General features: G+C 26.2%; 1 protein-coding gene across 2 annotated transcripts in view; it reads left to right on the top strand.

Annotated features, from left to right (window-relative positions):
* The first annotated feature begins 3,107 nt into the window (after window positions 1-3,107).
* The window catches only part of LOC107455136 (multiple PDZ domain protein), a 99,021-nt gene continuing 95,899 nt past the window's right edge, over window positions 3,108-6,229 (top strand). For both annotated transcript variants that reach the window (XM_016072603.3, XM_016072601.3), the window contains exon 1: window positions 3,108-3,408. The gene's annotated coding sequence lies outside the window, so the exon portion shown is untranslated. The remainder of the gene's footprint in view (window positions 3,409-6,229) is intronic.

The following is a 6,229-nucleotide window of genomic DNA, read 5'->3' as shown; positions in this document are numbered from 1 at the left end:
TTCGAAACACAACTCTCTTGAAATTCAAACACGATAAAAAAAATGTCGCTGAAGCATCAAAATAAGAGCTTCTTGAAATCTGTAACAACAAATCTAATAGAAGTTCTTTTCGAGTGGAAAACAAGTTGAATTTCTGGACTGAAATTTCAGAATAGATACGAAATTTCTCTTGCTTTACAAGTAAAATATGATTTCGAAGAAAATTCGATGAGGAGAAAAAATTGCTAAATCTCATTTCTAGCTCATATATACATAATAAATTAAAACATTGTAAATGTAAAACCTCATCAAATACCTTCATAAAATTGTCTTACAAATTGAGTAATATTTTATGTCTTATCGGTAATTAAAATGAAGTGTTTTTAGTGAAGCATAATTTCACCATATTTAATGACAAAAATTTAATAATAAAATTAATTTGTCTTGTTTCTTTTTTAGTGCAATTGGACTAGTCTTAAAAACACAAATGTGGAAAATTAAATACCTAGAAAATATTTAACTCATACATAAGGCACTCAAATTAAGAAGTTTTTTTTTAGCATACCATCCATTAATTTTATGAATCATCCTTGAAACGGGCATGAGAAAAGAAATGTATGATCAAATCTACCAGAGTATGGTAAAATTTACAGTGTTTTTAGCTCAATGGGAAAACAAAACAATAAAAACTCTTTATCAAAAATTTTGATAATGTGTTTGGTAAAATTAATAAATAGGCATTGATAATGCTTCATAAAATTTTGTAAATCTGGTAAAATTTGGTTATTTTTTCATGATATCTTAGCACGGCATAAAAACCATTTACTCAATTAAATTTAATCTTCAGTTTTATATTTTTTTACTAAATGTGTGGTAATAAGAACTATAATTTCGATAGCCAGAATTTCTAGTAAACCGTTACCAAACGAGCGGAAGAACGGTTTAAATACCATATATTTTGGGTTTTAATTCAATTATTATGTTTTTTTCCTAAATTGTCTATATACCATACAGTGCAGAAATTTTGCCGAAATTCTTTTCTACGTGTGCAATCGTAATGTTATCAATTATAAATTTTAGCGTGTTTATTTTTTGAATAAATTTATTGCTGCTTACTTTTGCATTTATTTTTAAATTCAAAACTGCTTGCAGTGCAATTTTATAAATCACAATATGGAGATTTTAAATGTAATATATGATCTGCTTGGTTCAATGCTAAAATTTTCGAGTACTGAATTTAAAAGATAGGATTATGTGGCCCTTATAAGTATTATAATGAATCTAAAGGAGGGAGAATTGATCAAAATATAACTATTGATATATTAGTGGATGAACGTCACGAAAATTGTAATTAGTATAAAAACCTGAAAGAAAAGAAAAACAAAAACAAAAAACAAATCTGTAACATTTTGCAGGAATGATTTCCAATAGTTCTACTTCAAATTTATTTATTTATTCGTAAACATGGCGATATAGCACACACAAAATGAAGTTTACACCTTATCTTTCTGTATTTAATACACTTCTGAGAATGTAGCAAATCAGTTTTCTAACTATGACACATAGCATACTTACTTAGAATTGGAATTGGAACATAGCACACATTTTCTTAGAATTCTTTAACCTCAGAATCTATTGAAAAAAGTTTAAACTATACTAAACTCACTAAGGAGACGAAAGGTGAAACTTTTATTAAAGAATTTCGTTGAAAATAAACTTAGAATGCATTTTTTTAAATCAACGAAAATGTCCAACTGTGGTCAAATTGATACAACTTTACTTCTGCAAGGTTTAAAATTAGAGTCAATTTAATGCACTTCACAAAAGAGCATTTTAAGTGTCGAATTTATGAAATTTTTGCTGGTCGTACTACAAAAATTTTTTTTTACTTCAAAATCAAAACAGTTAAGTAGATACTTAAGTTGCATAAACTTTACACATTATCTTCTTGCATTTAATACACATCTAGCTATTACTAAATGTCTTTTTTTTCTTAAAAAAGGTACACAATCTTGAAATAAGCACATTAAACTATACGAAAATAAATAAGTCGACTAAATTTATGATACTTAATGAGAAAAATTCTCAAAAATACTTTTCCAATATATTTTTTTAATAAAATAAAAATATGTTTAGCAAATTGGATTCTCAAATCTGCATTTAATCAAATTCGTGTATTTTCCTTCGCTTTGTTTCAGAAACAATTTTTCTAACTTTAACATTACATTAACATAACTTTCATTATATTAACATTATGTAGATGCATAAGTTATATAATCTTGAAATAGATTCCTAAGTTACATTAACTTAGGACAGTTATGTGGATTATTTGCGTCAACATTAGTATATTTATTAACTTTAAGTCTTTGAGTACACCATAAAGAATTTCTGATAAAATTGCGGTAAAAACTGCTGGCACTAAGGTTTCCAGTACTTTTTACGGAATCCCCTTTTATCACAACATTTCGAAAACAAAAAAAATCTGATGTACTGTAATTTTTACTGAATAACTGCTTTGAAAAAAAATTGCTGAAAAAATTACGATTTGAAATTTTACAATTAAATTGGATTTTACGATAAAATGTACTGTCACTCTGATTGTCGCTACTTTTACAGTAATTTTGTCAGGACTTTTTATAGTGCAGGTTACATTAAACAATGTATGTATGCTACCCAACTTTTATTTCCTAATTTTTTACAGCTGAATTATAAGTATCTTTTGTAAACAAAAAGCATTTATTTTTTAGATTATAAAGTTTTGTGATAAATGGAAGTACTTTTAATTGTAATGAAATCTTGAATTATTATTTAAAGTGCTTATAACATCTTTAGAACATTTACAATACATTTCAAATAAGATAAATCTAAACTAAAGTTAGAATGCATTTTTAGTTACATTTATATTATTTCCATCGAATAAAACAAAAACTAAATTTTGATAAAAAAAATAAGCGAAATTGCAAAGCAAAGCACTAAAAAAAATCATCTTGACAAATTGGTTTTTATTTCCCGAAATATTTGATGAATTTTGTGGTATCATTCTGAAATAAATGTCCATGGCGTAGAAAATGGTCGCCATTTGGCGGTTGATGTAGGGCAGCAACGGCTTGTTTCCAAATTCTCTCTGCAGAATCATTAGATTCGTTTACCGCTTTTAGATCCAAAAGAACATCAGTGCAAAAAAAGTATAATGAAAGAGCGTGTAGGATCAGGTGTTTTACATAAAAAAGCCTGAAACTTTAATTAACTTTACAAACTTCATTCCAAGTGTAATTTGAAAAGAAAGTTAGAAATTTACTAACTTTATTCTGATTCTTAATGTTTTTGCTGATTACTTGACTTGTTTCCGTAAAAAAAAAAGAAGTTTTAATTCTTTAACTTGGAAAAAAGTATATATCTGGTGGTTACATAAATGGAGTGAAAGTGAAAGTAAGTAACCTTTTTCGTGATTATATAAAATCTATTAGAAGACAGCTCCCATCTCCTTTACATTTTAATTTTTGATCTTACTATGCAACACAATAGATATTATTACGTAATATACTAATCAAGATTATTTTTATAAGAAAATATAAAAATTTTCATGTAAATTGGCATTTTTTGTGCATAAGCATAGTTATGTATTTAATTAAGTATCCAATTACATATTTTTTGATTGAAAAATTTCTGAAATAGAAAAAAAATTAAAAGGTAAAATATTTCTTATTTTCCTTTTTCAAAGTTTATTTTTCTGAAATATTTACTTATAAATGCTTGAAAATAGGAAATTATAATATTAAATGTACTTTTTAAAGTAAAAAGAGTAAAACCTGTATGTTAGGTAACTTGTATGTAAAGTTCTTTTAGCAAAGCTTTATTTTTCACGTATTCATTTAAGTTAATGATGATACTTTTTGAAAAATAATTCAATATGATTTAATATTTATTATATGTACAGTTTTGTATTTGAAAATATTGTACCCTTACCTTTTTGCATAATTCTGAACTTCATTCATCAAAATCCAGCATTCTGCAAGAAAATAAAGAAATTGTTGTTTAAAAGTTCAAATGAAAATATCCCCCGAAATGAGATTATTACATATTAATGATATTAAGTCTTTTTTAATAGGAAGGACTTACACATTTAGTTAAATTTTTATATTCTCTGATGCTTTCATATAATGACAATTTTTTTAATAAAAGTATAACATGTATTAACATTTAAGAAGCATTTTGTGAATGTCTAAAAAAAGGGACAACTTTTGTTTTAATTTTCAAAATACATGAATTTTTTTAAAAAAAATTTTTGAATTTTTCATCGATTGCTTAAGTAGACTAAGTTTTCAAAATTGTTAATCAACAGTGTTTAAGGCTTAAAAAAAATTACAAATTTATTAATTTTAAAATTTGACGTATTTGATGAAATAACATTTTAATTACTATGTGTATTTATTTTGTCCTTGCCAAATGCATCGTTTTGCTAAAACATTTATGCATCATAACTTTTATTTAAAATTACGAAGAGCGGGAGCTCCTAAAATAATTTTACTCCAGAAATCATGGATCTTTATTATAAATTTTCATGCACATCATTTAAAAACTGTTATATCATGAAAAATATCATTGATAAAACTGCTTTCAAAGATTCAGCATAACTTCATCATGCTGTGAGCGCAGAGGAAAAATTAGAATTTTTTGGCGTTAGGAATGTGTCCCAGAGTAAGGTATCATTTATTTTAAAATTCCAAGCTTTTCTTAGGTAACATTTTTTTTATAAAGTAAGAATGCCCCTTTTCCTTATTAAATATTAAATGATTATTGTAGTTGAAAAAAATACATTTTTAAAAATTTTTCAAAATATATTTTTTTTAATAAGCATTTCTACTCTTTCTACTGATTTTGATTTTTGATTCAAATTTATGAATTTCACGACTTCATCTACCATAAATTTGCCCCCAATTGCAAAATTTTAACATTTTTGTTTCTGGTAAAGAAAAAATATCATTCTTAGACAAATCATGCCCGAAAAGAGTACTGAAAATATTCAAATCAATCTAACACCTTGTGTCTAAAAAAAACATATTTAGCATATTTTCTAAACAACAGTAAGAAGCTTAGCTCATGATCACAGCTGCTCATCTTCCCCAATTGATGCTTCACAAAAATTGGTGCTTCCTGGCAGAAAATAGTTTTTGTTTCGAACTATGAAATTATTCACTTGAAATATAAGATTTTTGCTTGGTTACGTTTGTGGCAGCTTCTTATTACGTTCAAAGGTTTTATTCGTCATTCTATTGAGATGTAAAAATACCAGAACAAAGCATAAATAGTTTTGCTTAGTAATCATTTTTTTAAAATATATTTTAAAGTTAAAGGTCGTTATACCAAATTTTGTGAGTTTTGCAATAAATAATTTTTATCATGATAAAATGACCAAATTTTTACCCCATTTATCATTTTTTATCACACCTTGAAAAGCCCTGTTCTATTATTAAACATATGTTATTATAATGACAAAATCTTTTACCTAAGCGCATCGGTAAGAATTACCAAACTTTTTGGTGTTTCCATAGAACCAAAAACATGATAAATTTTATAATATACTGAAAGTTTTGAATATATGTTTTTCTCACTGTAATAATAGCAGAGTATTATAAGAAACATTACGAGTGTTACAGGTAAATACCGCTAAACTAGAGATACGAGATATTTTGTGTGAAAACTATACCTTTATGAATTGTATTAATTTTATGCTGATGACCACCAAATAATTATTTAAATTCATATGGAAAAACGATATTCTACAGTGTGAGTTTTTGGCCAATATAAATGAGCCGACAGAAAAATGTTATACCGTTATGTTCTTATGCTAAATAGAGATATTAGGAATTACAATATCGAAAAAGAGTAACGAAAATGCATGAGTAAGAAGTTTGAAAGCATATCGATTTGCTTAGACATATATATAATGCCATGAGTTTATTGCATGGCATAAAAAGGAAGAATACAGAGATAAGCTCTAAAGGTCACACAGCTTAAATACTAAGTTTGGAGCATGAAGAATATTTTTTTCCTACATTTTCTTTATCAGTGAAGTCGTCTTGCTGAATTCCTTTGTCAACGAAAGTCTTATCTTGAAGTTTTCACACGTTCTTTTGCTATATACATTCTTAAAGGAAAAGCAAAGCTTTCGTGGTAGTAGCAATTATTTCTAATATCTAAAAAAAGACAGTTACTTCATAAAATCTAGAAGTAATTTTCTTCTTTTGTG

This window comes from Parasteatoda tepidariorum, chromosome 8, assembly GCF_043381705.1.
Source record: "Parasteatoda tepidariorum isolate YZ-2023 chromosome 8, CAS_Ptep_4.0, whole genome shotgun sequence".
NCBI lineage: Eukaryota > Metazoa > Arthropoda > Arachnida > Araneae > Theridiidae > Parasteatoda > Parasteatoda tepidariorum.
The sequence above is the reverse complement of the archived record's forward strand: the minus strand, read 5'-3'. Positions and strand labels throughout refer to the sequence as shown.